The sequence below is a fragment of the Schistocerca americana genome, chromosome 3 (assembly GCF_021461395.2).
Source record: "Schistocerca americana isolate TAMUIC-IGC-003095 chromosome 3, iqSchAmer2.1, whole genome shotgun sequence".
Taxonomy (NCBI): Eukaryota; Metazoa; Arthropoda; class Insecta; order Orthoptera; family Acrididae; genus Schistocerca; species Schistocerca americana.
The window spans coordinates 701,216,015-701,226,290 of NC_060121.1; the positions used below are offsets into that span (position 1 = coordinate 701,216,015).

General features: G+C 46.2%; 1 non-coding gene across 1 annotated transcript; it reads left to right on the plus strand.

Annotated features, from left to right (window-relative positions):
• The first annotated feature begins 8,538 nt into the window (after positions 1–8,538).
• Trnad-guc lies at positions 8,539–8,611 on the plus strand. The gene has a single exon. It is a non-coding gene; the product is annotated as a tRNA-Asp (tRNA).
• The last annotated feature ends 1,665 nt before the right edge of the window (positions 8,612–10,276 follow it).

Genomic DNA, 10,276 nt, shown 5'->3' on the forward strand with positions numbered 1-10,276 from the left:
ATCTTGAACCATATCAGCACGTCAGATTTCGTCTCATATGTGCAGAAAAATATGCCTGTGCCCCATCATGAATTACACGCCCGGAGAGCCGTGCGTGTTAAAGCGCAGCTTCCCGAACGGGGAGGTTCCACGGCCACGAATCCGTCCGATATATTAACAACGAGGACCGGCATTCTGGTGAACCTGGATATGGATTTTAGGCGGTTTCCCACTAGGTTAATACTTGGCTGGTACCAATTTCCCGCCACGGACGCATGCTATATAAAAATTTAGAAAACCTCCCACTCTTGCGTACAGAATTTACTACAGACGCAGACAGATAAATGATGTACAATGAAGTCGTTCTGGGGGTGTGAATAGCAGACTGATGACCTTAGATGTTTAATCTCCTTAAATCCGTAATAAACGGCATACATAATACTGTATGTGAGCCTATGACCCTACCGCAGTGGTAACATCGGTTCCCGTCAGATCACCGAAGTTTACTGCTGCCGGATTTCGCTAGCACTTACATGGTTGACCGTCAGGGTCTGCCAAGCACTGTTCACTCAGCCCTCGTCAAGCCAATTGAGGAGTTACTTGACTGAGAAGTAGAGGCTCCGGCCACGAAAACTGACAACGGCCAGAGAGTGCTGTGCTGGCCACATGCCCCTCCATACCCGCACCCAGTGACGCCAATCGGGTGAGGATGATACATCAGTTGCTCGATACCGTTGGACCTTCCGAGGTTTGCTGGGACGGAGTTTTATAAACATACTTGCACCACACTCCTAAACCATGGGCGATGTGTCAGATTTGAGATTACTTATGCGAGAACTGTGGTCGAACAGTTTGCATTACAAATACATCTGTAACAACTAAAAAGGACAATATTTCATACTGAACTCAGTGGCAGCTCGGAACCACTCATTCGCAATTATCTCGTAATCGACAGACCCGTGTTTGCTGCAACGTTGTTTCTTTTACCTTATACTTTAATTCGTGTCAATTTTGGCTATTAATTCTGATACTCCTCGTGTACATTGTTAATACCAACGGTCCTACTACACTTCCTCGAGGTACAGGGTGGGTATAATTAGACTTGCACTACTTGTGTCAATGTAGACAGAAAACTATTTACCGTATGATTACCCAGCCAAATAGGAATGAAGTTCAGACTGTGCGCAGCACGATTTGCGTTGTTAGAAGTGTCATGGTTTGCCGTTAGGCGTCAGCACTGGTACGGCAACATCGAGCTGAAACACAAGCGCCAGTGCGTATTGCATTTGCAGACAGACAACATTGGTCTAGAAAAGGCGAGCAAAGCTGTTTTATCAAAACGACAGCAGTAGTGCTGCTGGTCTTTGCGAGCGTCTACGCATTACAGGAATACGGAGAGGTCCTCTTTCCGCACCGGGGCTGAAGAACGTGATTCGGAAGTTCCACTTAACTGACGGTTTGGGAATTGCTCCTGAGAGAGGCCGAGGGCCAATTGCGCTACGCATTGTTAAAGAGAGAAAGGCTGAGAATGAAGAACGCAATGTTCAGTCCTCAAGCAGTGCGCTAGCTGCGTCATACAGCTGAATATTACTTTGTCCACTGTTCTAAAACTGTTGCGAACAATGGTGGAATGGTATCGCTAGGGCGGTTCCAGGCCACGTTGAGCAACGTTTGTAATTGCTAATTAAATATGGTACGCAATTAACAAATGCTACAATCGCAAGTGGAAATTAAAACGTGTTTCTATCAATGGTTTATTCGTATTTACCTTCAGCATGTCCTTAAAACTACAACTGTTTTCACAAATTTTAATTGTCCTATTTTCATGGGTGCATCTCAAGTAGTGACAGTTTAATCATCCTGTGCATGAGACGCTACAACCCCTTCTGAAGACTCCTTCCCGCTAAGGAACACATACTTAGCTCTTTCCTTCTCTTTATTTTATTTATTTATAACTAAAATCTCCGATCCAATCGGATAACTACTCTTCTAGGCGCTCAGTCCGGAACCGCGCGACTGCTACGGTCGCAGGTTCGAATCCTGCCTCGGGCATGGATGCGTGTGATGTCCTTAGGTTAGTTAGGTTTAAGTAGTTCTAAGTTCTAGGGGACTGATGACCTCAGATGTTGAGTCCCATAGTGCTCAGAGCCATTTGAACCATTTTGATAACTGTTCTAACGCTCAGTACAGACCGATCAATTAAGTTAATTTTAATTTTAATAATCAACAGCCTCAGTTGCACCGTTTACCTAGAATTTACCTAGGTTTCAGTCAGAATAACCCAACGTTCCTCAGAATAACAGTAACTGCCGTTTGTCCATAGTGGACATCGTCAAGCTAAACTGCCTCGGCCCCACTTCGCGACCGCGATGCGGCAGCCACGAGCTCCACTCCAGCACTCGTGGCTGCCGCATCACAGTCGCGAAGTGGGGCCGAAGCAGTTTCAGGTAAGTTTTTACAGTCTGACCATAATTTATGGATTTGTAGCTCTAGCTTGACGATGTCCACTATGAACAAACGGTAGTTACTGTTATTCTGAAGAAGGTTAGGTTATCCCGACTGAAACCTAGGTAAATTCTAGGTAAACGGTGCAACTGAGTCTGTTGATTATTAAAATTAAAATTAATATTTTTACAGTTGCTAACATGGCCGCGAAATGTTGAAGATATTTAAGATTAATTAAGTGTCTGCCGATGGATGCGGCATTTTATGTAACTTCCTGGCAGATTAAAACTGTGTGCCGGACCGAGACTCCTGCTCGGGAGCTTTGCTTTTCGCGTTCAAGTTCTCTACCAACTGAGCTACCCAAGTACAACTCACGACCCGTCCTCACAGCTTCAATTCCGCCAGCAACTCGTCTCCTACCTTCCAAACTTCACAGAAGCTCTTTTGTGAAACTTGCAGAACTAGCACTCCTGGCAGAAGTTTCGCAGAAGCGCTTCCATGAAGTTTGGAAGGTAGGAGTAGAAGTACTGGGAAAATTGAAGCTGTGAGGAGCGGTCGTGAGTCGTACTTGGGTAGCTCAATTTGCAAGGCACTTGCCCGCGAAAGGCAAAGATCCCGAGTTCGACTCCAGGTCCAACATACAGTTTTAATCTGCCAGGAAGTTTCATAACAGCGCACACTCCGCTGCAGAGTGAAAATCTCATTCTCAGCATTTTATGTAGTGCTTTCCACAAAACACAGGAAGCTGTTTGCAAACTCGGGCCATATGAATAGTATTATGCTGTGTATAACCTTTCACTTTCTGTATTAGTTTCCTCTCTGCACGTAACAATAATGAAGACTTTCTGGACCACTAAGCTTCACTTAATTTCGTAATGCATCGCTGTCTCTGCGCAAACGCTGCGACTTTATGAGCTTAAACACGTGTTTTATTGTTGTTGTTATTGTGGCCTTCAGTCCTGAGACTGGTTTGATGCAGCTCTCCATGCCACTCTATCCTGTGCAAGCTTCTTCATCTCCCAGTATCTACTGAAACCTATATCCTTCTGAATCTGCTTAGTGTATTCATCTCTTGGTCTCCCTCTACGATTTTTACCCTCCACGCTCCCCTCCAATGCTAAATTTGTGATCCCTCGATGCCTCAGAACTTGTCGTACCAACCGGTCCCTTCTCCTTGTCAAGTTGTACCACAAACTCCTCTCCAATTCTATTCAGTACCTCCTCATTAGTTATGTAATCTACCCATCTAATTGTCAGCATTCTTCTGTAGCACCACACCGTGTTTTATTAAGGGAGCGGAACTGTAACGAAGGCTTACCGAAGGATCTCGTCACTGACGTGCGCTCTCTGGTGTAAGTGGAGGTCGTCCACATACACGCTCCGTTCATTGAAAACGAATCGCCACTTTGCCGGTTCATTTGGAGGCGGCGAGGGCGCTAGTTAGTGGCGCCACGGGTTGTTGTGCCGGGTGTTTTGGTGCGCTGTCTGGCCGCAACCCGAGGCGTCTCAGGCGATGAGCTGGGCACAGGCGCGCCTGCCAGCAGGTGAGTCCGCATTGTGGCCGCGCCACAGCGCGCCGCTGTGCTCCACAAGGCGGCGCTGTGCCGCGCCCACAATGCCGCCCTCACGGCGCCCGCATTTATCCGCTGCGCCCAACAGGTGGCTACCTCCCTACACTCTAGTCTCGTACTAGCAGCAGCCGGAACGTTCGGGATGTTAAGTAACGAAGATACTGAATAAATTCTTCCATTTTATACTAAACGAATTCTTCTCTATGTGTCGCCATCACGCCGCTTAAGTAGACATGACGTCCATGGCCTGCCCGTTCTCTAGATATCGTCTGCAACATTCTGTGACGAGCAACCGTTGGTTATAATTGAGGTACTCCTACTCACAGGGGTCCACTGTGGACTGTAATTGTCGTATGGCAGTAGAACTTCGTAGATATTCTAATGCTTTACTGCGGACCTATTTAAGCTGGAAAATGTTAGTTTCAATTTTAGCCACCTGATGAAAATATGGCTCTATGAATGCAACAAAGACGTATAGAATGTTTCCATTTGTAGTGGATTATGAAAGGGACGGAGGTAGAAAAGGTCAAATAAGGGAGAAAAGCATAATGTTGATTTTATTATTGACCGCCGCCTACACAGCTTGTTCAATAAGAGCACCAGGGACGTCGACTAGGTGCTGTACAGCACCGGATTTGTACGTGATGGCCAAAATTGGAACTAATATTTATTTTTTTATTTTTTCCTACCGTAAATCGGTTCCGCATTAACGCTTCAGCATAGCTACAAATTTCGCTCCATAAGAAAATTACGTCCCTCACAGGACCTCCGCGAGCAGCTCTTCAGTTATAACCACCCGGTACCCATTTGGATCGACGAGTTTCATACAGACATGCCTAGTGGCCGTGGCAAACACGCCAAGTAGGAAAAGCCGTCAACTCTCTATCGGAAAAAAAACATGCGGCACGGTCAGCAAATCGAGTCCCATCCATAACCACTCCAACTATCTTGCGAGCGCACTAAAATATCTTAAGCCGCGTATCGACTGAGCGCGAGCCCTTGCGCGGCCGACCTGTAAATCGTCGCATGCGGCAGCCGCGCGAGTTCTCTCCATGGCAGGTGTTCGCTGCCAGTCACAGGTAACAGAGTGCGTGCAACAGCACTACGGACACGACAAGTGAAGCGGCTGCCTTTATACTGATGAATAACATGGAAAACAGTTGGGAACGCAACGAAAAGTGCATGGTGGGAAGATACAACTACACTACTGGCCATTAAAATTGTTACACCAAGAAGAAATGAAGATGATAAACGGGTATTCATTGGACAAATATATTATACTAGAATTGACATGTGGTTACATTTTCACGCAATTTGGGTCATACATCCTGAGAAATCAGTACCCAGAACAACCACCTCTGGCCGTAATAACGGCCTTCATACGCCTGGGCATTGAGTCAAAAAGAGCTTGGATGGCGTGTACAGGTACAGCTGCCCATGCAGCTTCAACACGATACCACAGTTCATCAAGAGTAGTGAGTGGCGTATTGTGACGAGCCAGTTGCTCGGCCACCATTGACCAGACGTTTTCAGTTGGTGAGAGATCTGGAGAATCTGCTGGCCAGGGCAGCAGTCGAACATTTTCTGTATCCAGAAATGCCCGCACAGGACCTGCAACATGCGGTCGTGCATTATCCTGCTGAAATGCAGGGTTTCGCAGGGATCGAATGAAGGGTAGAGCCACGGGCCGTAACACATCTGAAATGTAACGTCCACTGTTCAAAGTGCCGTCAGTGCGAACAAGAGGTGACCGAGACGTGTAACCAATGACACCCCATACCATCATGCCGGGTGATACGCCAGTATGGCGATGACGAATACACGCTTCCAATGTGCGTTCACCGCGATGTCGCCAAACACGACCATCATGATGCTGTAAACAGAACCTGGATTCATCCGAAAACATGACATTTGCCATTCGTGCACCCAGGTTCGTCGTTGAGTACACCATCGCAGGCGCTCCTGTCTGTGATGTAGCGTCAAGGGTAACCGCAGCCATGGTCTCCCAGCTGATATTCCATGCTGCTGCAAACGTCGTCGAACTGTTCGTGCAGATGGTTGTTATCTTGCAGACGTCTCCATCTGTTGACTCAGGGATCGAGACGTGGGTGCACGATCCGTTACAGCCATGCGGATAAGATGCCTGTGATCTCGACTGCTAGTGATACGAGGTGGTTGGGATCCAGCGTTCCGTATTACCCTCCTGAACCCACCGATTCCATATTCTGCTAACAGTCATTGGATCTCGACCAACGCGAGCAGCAATGTCGCGATACGATAAACCGCAATCGCTATAGGCTGCAATCCGACCTTTATCGAAGTCGGAAACGTGATGCTACGTATTTCTCCTCCTTACACGAGGCATCACAATAACGTTTCACCAGGAAACGCCGGTCAACTGCTGTTTGTGTATGAGAAATCGGTTGGAATCTTTCCTGATGTCTGCACGTTGTAGGTTTCGCCACCGGCGCCAACCTTGTGTGAATGCTCTGAAAACTAATCATTTGCATATCACAGCATCTTCTCCCTGTCGGTTAAATGTCGCGTCTGTAGCACGTTATCTTCGTGGTGTAGCAATTTTAATCGCCAGTAGTGTAAAAATTTTTACTGGATTGTCGTTACATAATATCGAACAATTAAACGCAACGATCTAGCCAAAAATAAGAAAAATAGCCATCCAGATTCGAGATGCCATTACCGTAAGGGAGAGGTTCTTCTTCTCTCTTCTGTATGAAGGCACTAAAGGTAACATGTTCTTTTTAATTCCTGAATTGGCATCTTCAGTTCGCTGCTTGTGTCGTTCCAGCGTCCTTACTCGTATTTTTGTTGTGGTACTGTTTTTTTGGGTTCCACAACATTTGTTCTTATTCTGCAGAGTTATGTTAGGGCAACACACATCTTGCTGTTCATTCTGGGTGCGCCCGAACGACACCACTACCGCCTCGAGTCTGGACCGCACGAGCAGAGCTCCGCCGTAGGTCTCGTTGCGTCAAGTTCGATCGCGGCAGCCGCGGGATGAGACATGGTAACGACTGCGCGAGACACAGCTGCGAACACCTGCGCAGGTCGCTGCCGCGCTGTGCGGATACGCAGCCTAGACTAACCGTCAACCACAAACTAACAGGGCGTCCCAATCTGTCAACAACCTTCATTATTGCTTCCTCTAGCCAGTCAAGATAATATATTCTCGGCCACTAATCACCTCTTTCAATGTTTATGCTGATAAGAATTTAATTTATGGCAGCAATTATCCTGAAAAGAAAGTAACTTGTCGAATTGTTGTGGAGGTTGCTCATGATTTGCTCAGAAACACATACTGATTATATCTCGACGACTGCTAAGCTATTACAGATTTGGTTGACAAACTAACGAGTAAGAACACAAACGTCATAGCACAATGAACCGGAACACAACAGAGTTCCCTGACTTTATGAAAAATTAAAAACTGAGATAGGAAAATACGTTATCGCGTACAGGAAGTAGCAGATGTTTATGATATCGAAGGACTAGTGGGGCGTCTTTCCACGACGATACATTACAAGAAGTAGATTCAAAGGTTGGCGTCGTGCAAAAGACAAGCGTTGGCACTGAATACAACAAGAATATGGGAGGCGTGGATAGGAGCCTTCCCCAGTGCGAAAGCTGCCAAAACGGCAAAAGCAAGCTAAAATATTATCGGAAGATTTTTCGCCATTTATTAGAATAGCGTGATTCAGTGCGTACGTTCTGTGCAATTACCATGGCGACGAAAACAGCACATTGTAATATATGATTAATCTTGGGGAACGGTTAGCAGTATCCTCTCTACAAGTGCCTTCAAATGGACACCCACCTCTTAATGATCGATGTTTGTATTAGGACTGTTGACATTTTTAAAAATATCGGTAATCCGATAAATCGATGTTTAAAAATATATCATTATCGGCCCACATTATAATGAAGAGAAGTAACAATATATTGATACATCGAAAGAAAAAATATCGACGTACCTGCCTATAAAAATATGGACTGCACATTGTAAGTATGCTTCCGGCTATAGAGCTGCATATTTAAGTATTAATTTATTATTAGCTATTCTGTACAGCAACAAGGTAGCAGCCTGCTTATATCCCTTAGAGAAAGAATTGAAAGGAAAACGATGCTCGTTCACACTTTGCTAGACACTACTAACAACGATAACTGCGTGTAAGTGGAATAATAAAAGGTGTCCAGTAAGTCCGTCGTTCCGTTTCGTCACACATCGGACTTTTCCGGAACACTTTATGTGGGCTTCCCTGTTTTTCCACTTCTGCCAACGCCTGCTACCTAGTAGTTCAAGTGGTGGAGTTAAAAGTTGCAGTTTCTGTAGGTAGCACCGAGCACCGATTACGTCGCATTTCCCCTCACAGGTCTCCGTCCACCGTAAAGATCAGTCATGTCATTTAGATTTTTGTTCATCGTTTTCAGCAATTGTCTTTTAACAGTGCCGATTTGAAGGAATAGCACACTAGTTGAGTTAAAATTTAATGCAACTATTGCGCTGTTTCTTCACATCGGAAATCCGGGCCCGGTAGCTGAGTGGTCAGCGTGACGGACTGTCAATTCTAAGGTCCCGGGTTCGATTCCCGGCTGGGTCGGAGATTTTCTCCGCTCAGGGACTGGGTGTTGTGTTGTCCTAATCATCATCATTTCATCCCCATCGACACGCAGGACGCCGAAGTGGCGTCAACTTGAAAGACCTGCGGCCGGCGAACGGTCTACCCGACGGGAGGCCATAGCCACACGACATTTCATTTCATTTCACATCGGAAATCTTGCTACTCCATTCACACCACCCCTCCCCCCCCCCCCCCCCAGTGCAATCTGACTCGTTCTTTTGTGCCACATAAACTTGCTTCACAATATCGATATTTTATCAACAGTCCTAGTTTGTACATATGCAGTGTTGTTGGTTATTACCTATGAATACTCCAAGGTACAAAATAACACTAATCAACAAATGACTCTGAGCACTATGGGACTTAGAACTACTTAAACCTAACTAACCAACCTAAGGACATCACACAACCCCCAGTCATCACGAGGCAGAGGAAACCCCTGACCCCGCCGGGAATCGAACCCGGGATCCCGGGCGCGGGAAGCGAGAATGTTACCGCATGACCACGCAGTAAACAACACACTAAACTTACAATCCTAGGGGAAATCGACACACCACTCAGTGTTCCATAAACAGATTAATAATCAGACAAGACGAGCGAGTGTAATGCTCGTTACCTTCATGAATAATAAGAGAATGATTGTTGAATTTGGCCACGTACACAATGACAACGCCACCACAGTGAGGACAACAAGCTTAGGTATGTACCAGGTAATATTTCTTGTTAGTGGATCGCCTAACAATGGAAACATTATGGGATAGATTAAAAGATCTTGAAAGCTAAGGCAAGATTGAGATTACGAATATTTATTTGCATTTATGACTGACAAAGTCACAATAAAATTGGTAGACGATAAAGTCCTCTAATACTCTGATCAAATTACAAAATTACACTAATAACAATGCAAGGAGGACCAAAAAGCGTAGGAGACGGTTTGGAGAAAGCGCCACAATATTTGCTCATTTGGGCATCTCGTGAAATCAAAGTTAATGTTACAGTAAGAAGCCGCAATCATAACCAAATTAAGCAGCTCCAGTCATATGGGGCAGTAACCAAGCAACAAGTTGCTCAGGATCTGGATTGGGCTACAGCAATTGCGACAGGTAAATTTCTCCAACAGTTAGCGTGTGCCGATCGGCACCAGACGGTGGCACTCAGATGAAACGCCCAACACGGCGGCCGGAGCGGAATAGCTCAGAATCTTCGTTCACGGCCCTCAACTGCCTAGCTTTCGAAAATGCCCTGTGGACGGGATGATCCACAGCTATTGCCAAAGTGTGCCAGTTATTCAGGGGAACGCTGCAGAAACTTCCCATTCTTGGAATACAGAACACACGTTAGCAAACATGAGGGTGGTGCCAGGCTGAAGCAGTGTCTCCTCGGTTCGTCGGCTTTTCTGTGCCAAGCATGGTGGTGGGGCGACTCACCTCTATTGGATGAACAAAATTTTACAGCGAACGCAACTGTTTTCTCATGCTGGCCAGATGTCACCGTGGCGTCTCGATCTTTGACCTTCATGCAGGAAAGTCAAACACGCGAAACTCAATTATTCTCTGGGAATGGCAGTGGTGGCACGGTGCCTTCTATACTCAGCTAGGTCAGGTGCCGGCTCCGCTCACAAAAACCTGTAACAGTCCGCAGCCT